Source organism: Antedon bifida, chromosome 1, assembly GCF_963402885.1.
Source record: "Antedon bifida chromosome 1, ecAntBifi1.1, whole genome shotgun sequence".
NCBI lineage: Eukaryota > Metazoa > Echinodermata > Crinoidea > Comatulida > Antedonidae > Antedon > Antedon bifida.
This window is the reverse complement of record NC_136226.1, coordinates 13,941,294-13,960,475: the sequence shown is the minus strand read 5'-3', so window position 1 is coordinate 13,960,475 and position 19,182 is coordinate 13,941,294. Positions and strand designations below refer to the sequence as shown.

The following is a 19,182-nucleotide window of genomic DNA, read 5'->3' as shown; positions in this document are numbered from 1 at the left end:
CGATACGATCGGATAAGTTATACAAGTTTTGTTTCCTCTGCAATAGTTCACAAATTGAATCTGGGCAACAATCCCAATACCGGTTCAAACGCGCGTCACGGTGTGTGCGCTTCTTCTTACTTTCAATGCTTGTTTGTTTATTTAGTCGGTTGTGCTTATTATTATCCATTAAAACCATGTTAATATATCGTTACATGTTATTGACATGATTTGTAACATTAATCCTTCGAAATCGCCACACTAATCCCTCGATATTACAATACTTAATGACCATACTTTAGAAAACACACATTTCTAGATAATAAACATGTTGCACCATTAACTGTTGAAGCGTGGTGAAGATTACTGCTACGCATTAACATCGGTTGCATACTAGGTTATAGGTTTACTAATCTACCAATTGTCATTTAAAATGGACTTTTAAAACTTGTGTTATTTAAAAATTAAGATTTGGTAGTAGGAAAGTGGAATTCATTCATTCATTCTTTTATTTCGGAATCTCTGGTCCATAGAAAGTAAAATTACATACAATTAAACAGACTATACTAATTACTACTACTCATCTCAAGATGGCATTCCACCTGGAGAGCATCTTTCACTTGTATTAGGGAAAGGGAATCCATGGTGATATTCTGTTAGGGGCACACGCAAGTAATTACGTCAGTATTTTCTTTACGTATAATGTGTTCGCTTCTTCCGTACCAACGAAACGTTTGTTTTGTTATTATAGCACGACTGTTTTCGATGTTGCGTGATAGTATTGCAGTTATAACAACCGTCGGGATTATTCGCCTCACATAATACACAGTGGAGCACTGTGGCGCAGTGGTTAGAGCATTGGACTTGCAATCAATAGGTTGCCGGTTCAAGCCCCGGCCCGGTCACTGCAGTGTTGAGTCCTTGAGCAAGATTCTTTATCCACATTGTTCCTCCCCACCCAGGTGATAGAAATGGGTACCGGTATGTAAAAAGTACTGGGAAGGTAAATCAGACTTGTTTGTGCGGGAGGAGTGGCGTACCCCCCACAAACATACACACTTAGTGGAGTCTGGCCCAAACGCTAAGGAAATGGAGATGGGCACCACGGCCGTTAGCATTAGCTAAGGTTTCGACTTTACCTTTTACTAATAGTAGTCCAGTACAGCCTGGGATAATGAGCATGCGCAAATGAACTCGACACATATCAGGTTTATACATGTATTGCTTAATTCCGACTTCACATTGTCAATCAACTGGAGGCACTGTGTAGACTCCTGTACACTTTATAATGTGTCTTGTCGGTGCATTAATTCACGTCAAAAGTGGACATAATTATTGTATTGTTACCAACTATTTAAACATGTGATCGATAGGAGTGACGAAGCTTGAAGGAAAAACAGTGATGTTATTACCACATCTTCTTGATAGGTTCAATATACATTAATTAGAGTGGTTCATGCTATATTACAAATTTAAAACCAATTGCAATTTTATTTTTTTCTCTCATTATCATCATCATCATCATCAGGCATGCTTCAGTCAAAATTGGCTATACATTGGAGAGAATGTCATCCAAAGAAAAATTATCCAGTGAGTCTGTGTGAATTGTAGTGGCTGATCTAGATTTTCTTTTCAGATACCTCTCTTCATTTTCACTACGATATCTTTCTTCGCTGTGTCCTGCCTTAATACTGTACAGTCTTTCCATGCTTTTCTGTCATCTGCCTTTTTAACATCGATGTCTATGGCCTTCAAGGCTCTTTTACATGCATCTCTATTGTGGGATTAACCCACTTGCTGTTCATTGGGGGTCACGGGGACATCCATGTTAGGATGGCACTTTACTGTGTAACGAACGAGAGGAAGTATGTTTAAATTTCTACAGCCAACCTTTTAAATAGACCCTGGGGCATACTCTGTTGGTTCCCGAAGGTTTCCCCTTGCAGTTAAGGGGAAAATGGCAAAATCGGCACTGTGGTCATGTTACAAAACTTGTCAAAACAAAACTGCTCGAGGAGTTCTGCTGCAAGATAATTTGAAATCTGTCTACAAGGTATAAACGAAAAAGAATCGTATAGTTCTTATGACAGATGAGGTTTCCCTTATTGAAAGATATAGGAGTTGAGTGAAATGATGCATACTAATCAATTTAATTGTGTGCACTGTTAATGGTACATTTGCAGATGATTTAAGATCATTTATTGTCTGCATATTAAATTATTCATTGCTTGTCAACCGTACCCATTTATAGATCTGTTATCCAAAAACGAAAAGTGAACTTGAAGGAGGTAAGGTAATTAATCTAGCGTGGTTTATTAATGACCATTTCAACTAATGCAAGTTGTTATAGTACACTCCATTTAAAGGCACATGACACGGAAAAATACAGATAGCTTGTCATTACGTAATTCATTGTAAATATAACCAGGGAGGTATAATTATTATTATACGTGCCTGATATAACCGTCGGCGATGAGACTAATGTGCATAACAATATTGTGAATGTTTTAAAACTGAAACAATAATACAAAATACATTAATTCTATCAATCATCATACTATATACATTGCAGAATTAAATTTAGTTTAGTATATCCATTAAGATCCAGTCACTGATGCCCATAGTATTTAATTTACTTATTTTACAAACATTCCTAATCCATCAGAAACATTACAAAATATATCGATTAAGCTTGATATAACGAGGTATTCATTTGATTTTATTTTGATTCATTTTCTAACATTACAATTAAATTGCAACATGAAACAGATTGTTGTTCTATATTCATGTAAATTATACGACAATGCATGTGTTTTAGCCGAAAAGTGACAAAGTTTGCCTATTATCATGACAAATTCCATAATACAGAATCCCATGTGTATCACATGCCTGTATCACGGGCAATTAGGTTCAGATCTAATCAGGCGTCACGTGAAACACTGTGATGTTGTATTACAGAATTGGCCTATGGCTAGACAATAAAGATACAGTACCAAGAATCGGCTAGATATACTGTATTCTATTGCAACATGTTGTATTCGGTATTGTCTTTTACTTATTTGTTATTGTTTTTTTTTTATCCTTTTTACTTATTTAGCAGAACTTTATTTCTTCAGACTATATTGTAGCACATTTTTATTTTATATATTTTTTCATCTTATAGGCCTAAGGGAATAATTTTTAAAAGTTTATTGAATAATTGTGTAAAGATTACAACTTTATTCAATTTAGTCGTATATTTTCCATTGTGTTTGAAAGATTGATATTTTTTTTAATGTTTTTAATATTCTAATATTATTACTAAAATAGAATTGTACTTTTTAATTTGCCTTGTAAGTATTGTCCTATCGTCATTTTTCATCCGGTTTTTGGTATTTGGCACGACAGTCGATGATTTCTATTAAGAGTTGGCTAATGATCTTTAGTGTGTATTATTCAGGAGGTTTGACTTATTTGGCGTCTCATAGCTTAAAGAGTATGGCGTTTGTGTATTTTAATTACAAAAAAAAATGTTTATTTTCTGTCTAAAGGATTTGTTTTTAATATAACCAGTGTGTTTTTATTACAGTCAAATTCACGGTGCGAGAAGTTTATATGTCAAAATATTATATGGAATTATTCTTAATAAATATTACCCAATATAATACAGTTAAAACTTGCCAGCATAGAATTTTTAATATAGAATATTATTTACTTGTCTATTAACACAGGTACCGTAATCAAACCAAGGATCAAACAAATCATGTTATTTATTTTATTTTATATTTTTATTATATTTTATCAGAAAAAGTGAGATTAGATTGTATGAAATTACTTTTTATTAATATTACCGGTACCCAATATATATCAATTGAAACTTGCCAACATACAGGTCATGTAATTGTTTTTGCATTATTAGAGAAAAGTTGGGAGAAGGAGTGAGCTGAGACAGGGGTATAAACACAGGAGAAACATTTACTTTGGGGAAGGGGTGGGACACGATGTTTTGAATATAAACTATAGCCTAATTATTTTTCTTGTTGAGTTGAGTTGAGAAGAAGATGACAATGAGGAAGATAGTGTTGGTGGCAGACAATTTTAATTTAAGAAGTTTATAATTTATTAAGAAATGCAAGAAGTTGGATTATCACCCATTCCCTTCCCATTTTCGGTGCTGTATATCCAGAAAGAAAACGTGTTACGCTTCGATAAAAGTGTTGCAAACTTACGACCTTACAACATATCTAAACCAACCCGAACTATAATCTTCCTCTAACACTACACAAATACTAAATTCCTCCCTTTTTTTTTTTTCTTTTTTTTTTTAAGCGAGCATCATCAGCATACTTATCCAAGAGATTTTAGAGATGATCAAATTCAGCACCAGCAGTGATGTTGGGTTTTCAACAAGCAATGAAATCCGTTGCTCCTCATTAGATACGGTAACCTTTTATATAAAAGGTAGGGTAAAATAATATCAATGTAGGCTTAGCAAATTCAAACCCTCGAGATAAATTGATGATGATCCGTAGTGGGGTTACACTAATATTTGTATCGGAGATTTACCTTTTACAAGACAATACTAATTACACGCAGCTTCTCTACTTTATAAATTAATGGGTATTTAAAGTTATTTACTAAAGCCTCTGAACTACATACCGGTGCAATATGTGGTGTTAAGATACTTATTACAAGTGAGATTATTATTATTATTATGAACGTTAGCATGGCCTAACTGCACGATAAAAAACGATATGTTATTAGGCTATACTAAATTTTGACGAATATCTGCGTGACATGCGGCATGCTGATGGATGTTAACACAAAAAGTGCAGGGTAATGAGAAGGGGTATTTCCACTGTGAGGGCCAATTAGGCAAATGAGGCCTAGGAGATACTAAGGAATTTACCATATTCAAGTTTAAAAGGTTGTTCTATTAAAATATTGATACAGAATCCAATTTTTTAAATACTTGGTACACTTTTTTAGAGAAACAAAAATGATGTTTGTAGGCCAACAATAAACAAACACCTTAAGAACAATCAATGATACAATCACGCGAACAAACAATAACCTTACGCGCTTCTAAAGCTATACCTGTCTTATTCGATTTCTTTCAGCTCCATCTTGTTACCTACAAAACTGTCAGTTTACATTATTGTAGCAATATAAACAAATTAAACATGACAATACATAGGTATTGTCAACAGATATTACTCAACAGCACACATTATTCCGGCCTACTTTTGATAATTATTAACCGCTGTTTTTTTTTAAAAAGGTCGCTTTGCCATTGTCGGTTGCTTTAATGATCCGAGTAATTAAATAACATTGCAAATGGATTTTTGTTTCTCTAAAATTTAGATATCGTTTAAATGCATCTGATGAACAAGTAGATAATGTCAAGCCAAATAAGACGTAAATGAATTGTGACATTGGTTGCTACATCTTGAAAATAAAAATTCTAAAAGTATTAGGAAAAATATGCAGATAAATATGTCGTCATTACTTACATAGTTCTTATTTCAAGTCACGAATAGGAATACAAAATAACATTTATCAGTTTTGGGGGCAGGTCATAACCTTTTGTTTAAAATAACCTGTACCGCATAGGAAATTGACTTGATGATACTATAATGCCCTGATGTTTAAGTGAATCTCAGAATAATAAGTCTCTCATTCGATATTTGCCAAGCGTACTGTAACAGCTGCAGGGTTTCTGAAGTTAATTAACGGATCGGTAAAACATGAAGATAACCAAACCAAGACCTAGGTTGAATGAATGGCAATTCCAAACGTTTACACAAAGTGTGGCAGTATCCGGTATAATTACGGTAGTGTATGATGCATCTTCTATACAATAGTACACATCAGACCCACCTGTCACACCCTCTTGTAAAACACCCTTTCTGATTGAACTCAGTTTCTGCTCGCCCACTTTAATATCTACATTTTAGTTGAAATGCTGGCGTATCTGTATTATGGGTAGAAATGTCAATGGCACATTTATAGCAAGTATAAGGAGTAAATTACTCCCTAAGATTAATACCGTATACGTTATTTAGTGAAATATTTTAATAATACAAATTTAAATAATTAAGTAATGACACAGTATACTGTGTATACTTAATTCATGTGTTTTTAAATAAATGGTGAATCCCCAAGGAGTGTTTGAGAGCTTGTTTTTTATATTGTGTGGATTCGTCCCACTTTTATTTCAATTCTCTGTTATGACATATGACAATTCAATATTTTCTTTCATCTGTATTTTTAGTTATTTATTTATTACGGTATACAAATATAATACAAAAAGCAGCAAATGCTGAAAGCATTGTATGTACATACTAAAAATATATATATATATAATGTACACAAAGATTCTTGTAGTGTTAAAAGTAGTAGTACGATTTTATAATTTGTGATTATTATGGGTTAAAAAACAAGTATGTTTACTTAATAAGATTATTAATTTCAATGTTAAACCATATTTTCTTTCATTTACAGTTTTAAAGAAGATGTTAATTAAAATGAATAAATAAAACATGATAATAAAAGACCGTTCTTATAACTGTGTCTATTGTGTTTATGTGGGTAGAGAGAGGCTATAAACTCAGGGAAGAAATGTAAAATAGTCCCCCACCCATCTTTCTTTTTTCACCAAGACAAATGTGATGATAACAGAAGAATGTAAAAGTTTGACAATGATATATTTAGAATGATAGCATGGAATGAATTCATGCCTAATGAGTCGATAATTCGGTTGAAATATGCATCGTTGATGCCTAGTACTAGTACTGTGCTTATGACTAATTTAAATACAGGTGAATCCGCCAGGAGTGTTTGAGAGCATGTTCAGGGGAATGTCTATGTAACTAGTCGATACTTATTCGATTGAAAAATGCATTGGGGATGACCAGTACCCCACTATATTTATGACTAATTTAAATACAAGTGAGTCCGCCAGGAGTGTTTGAGAGCATGTTCAGGAGAATGTCTATGTAACTAGTCGATGCTTATTTGATTGAAACATGCATTGGGGATGACCAGTACCCCACTATATTTATGACTAATTTAAATACAGGTGAGTCCGCCAGGAGTGTTTGAGAGCATGTTCAGGAGAATGTCTATGTAACTAGTCGATGCTTATTTGATTGAAACATGCATTGGGGATGACCAGTACCCCACTATATTTATGACTAATTTAAATACAGGTGAATCCGCCAGGAGTGTTTGAGAGCATGTTCAGGAGAATGTCTATGTAACGAGTCGATGCTTATTTGATTGAAACATGCATTGGGGATGACCAGTACCCCGCTTTGTTTATGACTAATTTAAATACAGGTGAATCCGCCAGGAGTGTTTGAGAGCATGTTCAGGAGAATGTCTATGTAACGAGTCGATGCTTATTCGATTGAAACATGCATTGGGGATGACCAGTACCCCACTGTGTTTATGTCTAATTTAAATACATCAGTGACGTTTGGATACGTTGGATAATTCGTACACCCGCTCATTGATGTAATGAAGTGTCTGAAATTGTCGTCAATATTATCCCACTGAACTGGATCATTTTAGTGTTTGTTTAGTGTGAGTTTCATTATAAGTCGTGTGTGCTTAAAACAGTATGGAAGCGTACGAACATGATAAATAATATGATATGGCAGTGCCGGTTTTGTGATTCGTATGAAATAACAACGTAACGCATGTTCTGAACAATTATGTTGCCGTCTCCATTTCTTTTCAGTGGAATTATTGAGAAGTTGTATAAAAGGTAGGATTGCTACAGTACCTACATGTACCCCTGAATAAAAAAATAAGATGTTGAGATGTTGTTGCTAACCTCAGGGTGATATTTTGGTATGCGTACTCGTGAATGTATTCCTAGCGTCATCGAACTTGTCTTTCCTTGTTAACTTGTATTTTAAACATTAATTCAAGTATTTCGATAGGAACAAAATGCGCGGATATGAAATCACGTCGCACGTGTAGCCGCATATTTAAAAATTAGATGTAATTCTAGTCGGCTGTTGCTGTTTCATATCATAATCGAATCTAACTAGTTCACTTTTGAATAATTGAATTACAATAACACCCGCAAGGTACAAGATGGTCATAACACCAAAACTCGACTGTATAATTATACTCGAGTATAGGTCCACTAACCATATTTAATACCACCGATGGTCGAAACAAATATGGCAACCATTATTGTTTTTTGCAACTAAAAACTGCCCCACAGCTGCATAAACGGGTAAAAATGTTGTTAAAACTCAGATATTTGGAAATACACTGCGTCATGATCTATCCTAGACTTGCCCTAAGTCTGTACTTATTGTCTTTTTTGTGTTAGTCCATCAGTAGGCGTTTTGATTTTTGTCTGAATACTACAAACGAGCATGTATTATACGTATGGAACGCCATATGTCCCAAAATATTTATCTTTTTACTAATTTCGGTCTAGAACCTAGACTAGACTATCCAACAACCATGGAAGATTTATCCACAATCCCTATTAATCACATGTAACAGCCAGCTAGTGGCATATTTGCGTAAGTGCTAAATATTATGTTTATATTACTCTTAAATTAATTTTATTTATCATGCGCTATAATTTGTTTGTTTTGATGCATTGAAAATATTTGTGCAGTTAGATGTTGTGAAGTATTGTCGACCTAGAAAGGTAAGTTGATTCTAAAGTGTTTATTTAAATTTTAATGAATTCTTCAAAGAAATACAATCAGACATATTTATTGAAATGAAGTATCAATGCAGTCCATGTATAATTTCATTTCTTCGATATGTATTAGAAATTCATCTGATCAGACAAACACGCCGTATCCCTGATCAAACCACCAGCAGCAGCAGCAGCAGCTGAGCACCGTTATAGTGCATCACGTCACGTCTACACATTATAATGAATTAAATGAATTGAATACAACTTTTTGTTTTTATTTGCAAAACGGATGTATTCAATGACGAATGTTCTCAGCTATTTTTGACAAAATAACAGAAAAAAATCATTTTGATAGAGTATCTACTTAAAATCTAGAAAGTCATTAGAAAGTTTGAATGTTCTAGTGTTTGTTTAATAAATCTACGATATCAGGCTGTGATCTGTGGTGTTTTTATTCATCTACTTTGAGTGAGAATATACGTTCAACTTTGACTTCAAAAAGATCGTATTATATTCGTCCAACCGTGTTTTTCTTTTTTGCTAGTAAAAAGGTAATATAGATAATCTGTTCCAACCACCATCAGCAGATGTTAGCTGTATATTTTGAAACCAAATTGATATATATGGTATATAACTATTATTTATTTAGTTTTATTTTAGAAATGTAAATATAATAATTCATCTTGGTGACTTTTGATTGAACTCTTTTAGCAATTTCTTGTTGCCTAGAAAATGCCAATGTATTGGAACAGAATGTTGTTGTATTCCAATATAATCTTAAGAGATGACTATTGTGCAGGTTGTTAGGCTCTGTCTACACTATCAAACTAGTTTGACAAAAGTGTGATGTGCCCAAATATGGTAGTGATATGCCCAAATATGGTAGTGATATGACATCATCATGACCTTATATGGGCACATCACATATTTTGTCACATAATGTTTGATAGTGTTGTCGACAGAGCTTTAGATGCATTACGAACTGTTTCATCAAAGTGCATTCCAGAAAATGTCTATTAGATGTCTGTATATCAGTTAAATAATTCAAATTAGATATATCTTTAGTGGTGTGTTTAAACTTCTATTTGTCTACAGAATCAACATAGATTATGTGTTGAGTTTGTGTTGCAATAGGCTTATATCTAAGAATACATTTTTTTAAATATTGATATGATGGTATCACACTTTCATATTTTTGGATTGTCCAAATAGGCATAATATACTCTCCTATTCCTAATTTCGTTGATTCAAGATATATTTAGTGTCTTCGTGCTTTTTGCTCAACGGTGTTTCCAATTCCTGTAGATTTTGAAGTGTGGAAGCATTTCGTCTCCCTTAATTCTGCTTGTTGAATCTAGAGCATTGTTAATGTCAATATCTTTCATTATTTTTTAGGTCAATTGCAGTTTAATGTTGTGCCAGTGAAGTCGACCTCATTTATCTTACTATTAACTCTATGGAATGAAAGTTTTTATTGGATATACATTTACATTATTTTATAATATCAAATTATTCCCTGAATGACGTGTTATAATGGAATTTATATGAGATAAAATGAGAAATACGGATATACTATTTTCTTTTCGTGGTAAATTAATTCAACGAGTTTTTAATATACATTTCACTTGGTTTCGAACATTTAAGTTCGACCACGTTAATGACCTCGATCAGTAAAAGTAGGTCAATTCGTTTCAGAATAGGTTTAGCTCGCATGCTTTATTAAGCTTTTGATACTATTTTTCGTATATTGTTTAGCTTAATATAAGACGAAGGGGATATAATGTAAAGTATAGAACATTAGGTTCAGCACTTCATTTTTCCCTTTTTAGGCTCTGCTACCCTCTCCCAAATTCACCTACAAAATCAAGGATCCGCCACTGTGGGCCTTTCGTTAATTTAATCAATCATTAAATACGTTTATAATTGATAATGCTTTGATTTTTACCGATTATAATTCACATATTGATCAAACATCCATCCATGCTTGCTGTATCCGCAGAATTTAGATTTTGAAATCTAACTGATCCTACATTTAATGTTTCGAGTTTTGTTCGTTTGACGTTTCGTACCTTAACATGCATTATCATATGAAAATGATAAGTTATCCGCATGCTTTTAATTCATATAGTGAATAACAGGAATATAATGTGATTTGTAACTCAATATGCCGCTCTTTACATAGGTTAACTCAACATTCAAACTTACATTAATGGTTAATGATTATTTGACATTTACTCCTTTAGGTTAACGGTTTACCTTATTCATTTTTGGTTTTCTAGAGATTATAATTATAATAAGACAAATTCTTAAACTATCCTTCTTGCTGTGCTTTAGTGAATAAGTATTATCGTTCGTTATATTATACAACATATACATTCATTTAAAACTGAAAAACCTTTGCCTACAATTTTGTCCGGCTCAAATGCTAGATTCAGTAGCCTATTATACTGCTTCATTTTTTTTTTTTTAATCGGCATACATTTCTGTTTTATCTCATGATGCCGTTGATCATGATGACAGAGATTGACATGATCATTGTGATCATGATGACAGAGATTGACATGATCATTGTGATCATGTCAGATATTGACATGAGCATTGTGATCATGGTGTAAGCCTACGTACACGTACAGTGTGTCTCAATTCTAACTTTAAAGCTTTCAAACTATTTGAAACTATGTTAGTTTAAAAAAAGAAGAAAAAACACACCACGGAATTGAACTTGACCGTTTTATAACATTACCACCATAAACAAATGTACTTCAAAAGACCCGCGCTGTTATTATTAATGACAACGGCGTTCAACTCGAATTATATCGCCCTCTATTATGACGTCAACAAATCAATATCGTAAATAAAATAATGGATGAGTTATAGGCAGACTAATCTTCCTAACGACACCGCTGAATCAAGATAAAACGCAATAATATACACTTAAACGTATTTATCATTATTTCAAGTGAGGGTGGACAAAGCAACAAAATAAATACTGTCAACATTTTGAAAGATGCACAGTCCCAAAATGCCTATTAATTAACAACAATTAACTTTTATTGAGATACTGTTGTTTCACTTAATGAAATACAATTATTGTAATGATTATATTGTCATGATTGTATAGGTATGTCATAAATAAAAATCTGTTTATTGATTATTATTCGATTGATCGATAATAATTATAATAGGGGCTTTTATATTCAACACAACACAGCACAGCGAAACACATATAAATGCATTTCGCGCACGCTTCAAGAAAACATAAACATACGCAGAATATTTATTTTACACAAATTGTTCATTTAGAGCAAAAATGTGAAGTTGGCAAACGGATCTATTCCACAAAACAATATTTTAAGACAACTGCCATTGACAGATTTGTTGCAATTCTTTGAAATGTTTTTTTTTTCTAAACACACATATATTTCATGTCAATCAGTACGGTATATTTCTCTATAGAACACAATAATTACATCCATTAAAAATATGTAAATAAACCGAGATTTACTTAACAGGTGTGAAGTGTGTGTATCGATGTATACTTTAAAGTCGATAATAGTAAATGTATAAATGATACTAAATTAAAATAACAATGAAAATACATTTAATAGATTTTAGGACAACTCGTCTTATTTCTTTATTTTTTTTAATTTGGAAACGATATATATAAATATAACAAATAATAATTATTTATATAGTAGTTTTTGCTATTTTATGTGACGCAATAAAAACATACATTCTGTACAATCATTCTATTAGGTGACTTATAAAAATCATCTTTTTAGTCGGGTGAACGCGACTCTATAGTTCACTATGTCGGTCGGTCGGTCGGTCTGTCGGTCTATCGGTCTGTCTGTCGGTCTGTCGGTCTGTCTGTCGGTCCGGTATCACTATGCGTTTTATTGCTTTTCTGTACTTTTTGAACTGTTTTGATGTCAACATGTGGGCATTTACGTGAAATTGTGCACCTCCTATTTGCGCAACGTGATTTACGCGCGATTTAACGATTTTCTCGTATTAAACATAGGTCAAAAACCAAATAACATTTTAAATTGAAACTTTGCAAAAGTTTAATTTATATCAGGCGCTAACTTTCTGTTGAAAAAAAATGTGTGTTTTCCACAAAGTTACGCGCGCACGCGCATTTAAAATTTTAAAATGCGCAACATTAATTTTTAATCAACTTTCTACGCGTTTCTTGTCATTTTGAGCATATCAAAAATTCCCATACGCGCGCAAATTGTTACGCGCGCGGTGCGCACGTAGCGTTAAATACATACTTTTTTCGAGTGATTTATGTTTTTGCAGCCTTTTCTAATAATTTTACCAACTTTTAAACAATTTCGACTTAAAATTACGTCATACGAGCACGTCGAAATGGATAATTTGCGCACGTTTTTGATGAAAAAGTTCAAAAATTCGTCTAAATTATGCCTTTTTAGTCGCGTGGACGCGACTCTATAGTTCACTATGTCGGTCGGTCGGTCTGTCGGTCGGTCTGTCTGTCTTTCGGTCTGTCTGTCGGTCTGTCTGTCTGTCGGTCCGGTATCACTATGCATTGTAGCACGCGACTTAATGGCTGTTGGCCTTGTTTATTTTTTCTTCGGTATCACGTGGTGTATGTGTTGCTTATTCAGGTACAATTTTTCTAATACAATTAGTTTTCCTTCGGTTCTTTTGAATAAATATGATTACCAAATTGGTTTTTATTTAAAAAAAACATGTAATATCGATATTAACATAAGGTTACAGAAATAAATATAAAGTTCAGAAGGTGTTGTAGCACTTTTGTCAATTATTGAAAAAAATTAATAAATGTTCCTTTATTCTCGACAAAGTACCCTGAACCGGCATCACCGTAATATAGAACACATTGACTGATTGCACTATTACAAGCAGTCACTTGTGTTTGATGATTGTTCATAAAATTGATTAAATATCCATCTAAAATTATCAATTTAACAATTGGATTAGTTATTGTCAGTCGTTCCGGGTACTTACTTACCACCAGGTAATTTATTCTTCCCTAAAATCCATGTTAAAGTTGATAGAGCTGATAAAACTAACACAACAATTTGTTTTTGTAGTAAGTCGAATTGTCGTTATTCAGTTTACGTAGAGTTTATGTAGTAGTAGTACGGAGGAACCATCATTAACCATGTATTGTTTTGTATGTATGTGATGTTTTCCATCCCCTGAAGAATGTCGATGATACAGAGAAAGACAATTAAATGGTGAATTGTTAAATTGGAAAAATATTGAGTACTGTCTTTAGGAGAAACGCTTGCGGAAACGGATTCGAAAGTTGTTCTCGGTTCAGATGAACTACATCACAACTTATCATCTTTATTTAAGTAATAAAACGTTTATTTATAATGACATTGAGCAAGTTGGGAGGAGCAGTCCTAGCAGAGAACAATCGAACATAACGCGTATGTGTGTGTGTTGTGTAATGTGTTTAAAGCAAGCTTTTTAGGTTAGGTTCAAATTTAATGAGCAACATTACGTCATCTCGCACCAAAGCATAAACATATTTACATACTTTAGGTCTATATAAATCATAATGGTAATTAATATTTCAATATCAAATGCTTTTTTCTTTTTCTCTTGTATCTCATGAGTGAGATCATAATGATTCGTCATTATTCTGTTGATATCCTAAGAGATTTTATACTGATCTTTTTTTTCAATCAAAAAATGTATATTTAATACTCGCAGAAATAGCTGCAGGAGGAGGATGCTTTGCAACTTCACAATAATTACAACGGTTGATATCTTCTTCTTTATAGTTTTTGTACTGATATCTTTCTAGACAATATGCCGATTGCATGCAGTGTATTTGTCGTTTGTATTTAATGGTGCGTTTCTATATCTGTCTGATTGAACTTGTGAATGTTGTTGACATTACAATGTTGTGACCGCGTAATCCAAGCTTAGCCATTGCTTTATTAAGCACATAATTATCAACAAATGAATGCAATATTGTTTTTTAACCATCCATACAAAATTAGATTATGACCGTATTGATAATGATTAATTCGTACGATATGGATATTTAAACATTTAAAATTAATCCGTTAGAAAATAAGTGAAACTTTTCTAAAAACACATTTAATTTATTATGCTTTGTGCACTTTAGAGTATTCACTATGTTTGTTAGCACAAGATGACCGTTCAGTGAGATGTTACAATTACATAACACATGATACCGTTTACAAACGACTTGATATCATAACGATGCCAGTTGCTATTGCCATAAAAACCATGTCGAATCATTTCTTGAAACCACGACTATATAATGCAATCTATAGTATTGAATGAAGCATACGATATAAATGAAAAATAAAAAGTAGGACTATATACCGTACTTAAGTTTAAATTCCCATCTGGGTTGGGGAATTATACGTTGGTGTATAGATTCTAATGTGATATTCCTCAATGTTAAGTAGATTCCATCAGATTTTTGTGAACGCCATGGTCTAGAGAAAGATTTTAACTTTGCATAGGTGCTCCAATAAATAAATTGAAAACGACTTGAAATACAATTAAGTTTGCCTGACGTTATGAACGACACTAAAAATAATTCACTTAATATTATATTTCGTAAGCAAGTACATAAAATATACAATAAATAGGCAAAATAACATAAATATGGAGCCAACTTAAATTAAATTACCCACTTACAATATAAAACATTTGTTTATAATGCATTTAGTCAAACTTTTTGTAAGGCATACGGTCATTGCCAAAATGCGTATTGGAATACTTATGCAATGTATTACTATATATAGGCCTATAACAGACATGAATGTATTCGCATGGCAGTTAACTAGCACTATTACAGTAAAATAGCAAATACAGCATTTCATTTGAATTTGATAGGCCTTCACTATACGAATAACTAATATTGCTTACGTCCAACCGGGTCCAAGAAACATCAATTTCTTTTATTGTCATATTTAAATCACACCCAGCAGCGGTAACGAGAGAATCAATGGTATCTTTTTCATCATAAAAAAAGAAATGTTGTTATTCTGACTGAACTAATTTGACATTTATGGAATATCGCAACATTAGTTTGCTGATCTTTTATGACACACTATATTCTATTTGGACCGTGTAGTTATTAATGTTTTACACGAAATGAACTGACTGAACAATACAAGGGGTTTTGAAAGAACTGATTGGACAATACAAGGGGTTTTCAATCAATGAAAAATAATTAAGAAGCGTTCCGTAATTGGTACTTCAAATTGGCCTTCAAATAGATTTACATCAAATGAATGGCCTAATATGGGTATAGTACAAAAGTTATATAGCTTTAGAGTTATAACAATATTATGTATTATAATTGGTCTGCTTTCTTGCGAATCCCAACGTTGCCAATATAACAAGATGTTGACATCATGGGCAGTCAGATGTATAAATCCTTCTATTATAACAAATATAAAAAATGATTATACAGTGTGATTATTATTATTTTTGCGTGTTGCAAACTACACGCATATTTCTTGGAATATTTAAGAGGGTTTATCGAACAATACCTCTGTTTGGTATTTAAGTCTTCTTTCAACAATGATTGAGTGTTTCAACATCGAACCGAAACGATGAGTATGCCTACGGATTGACCAGTTATATACGGATTGACCAGTTATATTTGAACATGATAAGGCCGAGTTTTCGTATAGTTGTCGTTGCGACTAAACGTTGATTCACAGTGACGTACACAAAATAGCTAATGGACAGAAGACGCTAACTTTAGCAGTTTTGCAATTTGATGGAAAGAATATAACAGTGCAACGTACAGTAATTGGAGCTAATTTTCTTCGCTAACTCCTTTTGGTACATATTCTAGATGGACAAATACTATACATATAAAACCTTTCTCAAACTAGATGATGGCATGTACGTGATAATTCGGAGCACTTCGTGTGCTCACGTAACATACGTGATGACACGTCATCTACCCGTAATATCAAACGTCATTGGAAATAATAGCGAATGAGCCAATCCATCAATGGCTTGCTTTTGACATTTGAAAATTTAAACTGACGTTCAAATAGTACTGTTTATGTATATAAACACAATTTCTGGCAATGTAATTGATTTTATTTTATGTAAGGATCCAGTATAAGTATGCACTTAATATACCCGACAAACCTTAAAATATTGGAGTTTATGATTTATATCATACGATCGTATTGTATGTCACAACAGTAAGTTACCGAAGAAAATTAAATATAATTAAATTAACTAACATTATATTAATGAATAAAGAACTTATAATAAATAAATTTTAGCTGTTATGGTTAACTTCTTAATTGATCCTAATTAATGAATCTGGGTTGATATATGTCAATTGAAGTTCTTAATTAGTAACGTAATCCGGGTTCTTACAATGCGATTATTCAAGTAATCGATGACTTAAAGGTAAAGCTGTATACGATGTAAACCATCAGATAGATGTTTTTGAATTTAAAGATTGTGACAAAGATGCATCGACGTCATGATATCGTTCAAAACATGCGCTTTAATAGCGCATGCGTACGTTTACTTTGCTCGATCCATTCTACTGAGAAACGTATGATTAGTAGGTAGGCTTACGTACACTTCCAACGCAAATCTTTTAAAGTTTAACTAACTCTTTTAAATATAGGCCAGCCTAGAATTTTCAACAAACTGGTCATAAATAAAAACAATCCCTTGATGGCCGTCACAAATGTCTTTGTAGAAAATATTGGATAGAGTATTTTGAATTACCAGCGTATTTCATAAAATGGGTATTGTTTTACGTCATTGTTAGCATTCATGTAAAAATGTGATTTTATATTTTTTATAACCTATATAAAATATTTTTTTAACATGCCACTATTGCTTACTGCATTGTATTGTAAATGTATTTGAACAACAAACTATCCCTCTAATGGCTTGTTGTATTTAAAGCTCAGGTACAAGCATGCCTTTCGAATATAATATTTTGTTAATTGTACATAAATCAAATATGTGTAACATAAATCATGACGAAAAAAAATGAATTTCCCTTAAGGTCACTTACAAAAAAAAATCTGCTATAAAAAAACCAGACAAACCTTTTTTCAGTAGTTAGGTAGTTTAACCTATAAATGTAATAACATGTCTGGTGACTCCCTAGAAAGTGAAAAAAGATGGTGGATATACGGTGGATACTTTTTGATATAATAATATGACAATTAAAATCTGAAGTTGAATAAAAACACCAGAAACGTAACATTTAAGTTATATTACCTATATTTAGTCATCTGATAACATTTTTTATCACACCGTTTATTTTAACATTTACAACATTGTGTACAAACGAATAGGGATTTCACTGTGTAATTTGAACTATGCTATGAAACTATGAAACATAGAGGAAACTATAGATCGATAATTATTGGAATGTATGATCAATAGAATTGTTTTACCCGCATCTGCCCTTTAACATTATCTCGATATGTCGATGTTTTGGTGGAGGCGCAAACTGAATCTTGATGGTTTAAATCTGAGGAAAGATCACTAGAGTGTGTCTATTTATAGGCGACAAGTAGAAATTGCTGGTTAAGTTCTGTACTCAATAAATGCCAACCTATAAGGTTAATAACCTTTAACATTAGAAAATCGAGCAATCACATTAACACTCCAATTAATATCATTTTTACAGCAAAATATTTACTTACAGATATTTTAATAAGCCCTGTCAAAGCCTGCATGTTAAAGAGAAAGTACATAGTGTGAACTAGAACTAAAATGAACTATATAAAACATGATCACTCTATAAATATATCATAGAATCATAGAGCGTTTCAATCATCTGAACACAATTATAGATTAGAAATAATGCTGTGATCTATTTCTTTCTGGATTCTGTATACTCATCAATAGTAATACCTTTGCGGTAGTTCTCCATCATTAGTTTTGGCATTGGGTTAAATGATGTTAATGTTTATTATGCCTTTGGCTGTTGCCGGCAAACTTACTACTGAACTAGTTTAGTAATTTAATCTACACGTCACGGTCCACAGTTAGGATGTTTCACGTTGTATATGTAGTGTATTCATTATCAAAATTATACTAATAAGTATTACTAATGAGGTACTGTATGTACTAAATTTATAATTATGGAAAATACATTATCTCACCATTGCCTCCTACAGTTAATTTTATTGTATGCTTATTTACTAATAAAATCAACTGTTAAAACAGTTTTTTAAGTTATCGTATTTATTCAATATGAAGAAGTAGTATAAAATACAGTAAAACATTTTTCGATTTTCTTGGTATTGTAGATGATGGGCGTTTATTCGAAAAGAGCGTTTTTCCTAACGTTCAACTATGGGCAGGGGGAGTTTATTCGAGGGGTGATTATTTATTCGAATAAATACGGTATATTATTTATTGTCAGTCAGTAAAAGTTGAGTGGCGCTGATGTTTCAGCCTGCTGTCAAATCAAGAAATTTTTTACATTTAAAGTTCAAGGTCCACACGTCTGTGTCGTTTTTAAAAACGTGTTAAATTTGTTCTGATATGATTTAGAA

General features: G+C 32.6%; 1 protein-coding gene across 2 annotated transcripts in view; it reads left to right on the top strand.

Annotated features, from left to right (window-relative positions):
- Positions 1 to 19,182, top strand: part of LOC144843309 (cardioacceleratory peptide receptor-like) — a 58,039-nt gene that overhangs the window by 4,052 nt on the left and 34,805 nt on the right. Inside the window, exons 2-3 of one of the 2 annotated variants that reach the window (XM_078700113.1) lie at positions 4,288 to 4,419; positions 7,703 to 7,729. The gene's annotated coding sequence lies outside the window, so the exon portion shown is untranslated. Of the gene's footprint in view, positions 1 to 4,287; positions 4,420 to 7,064; positions 7,730 to 19,182 lie in introns of those variants that run through there. The other variant, XM_078700119.1, reaches the window with a different exon arrangement.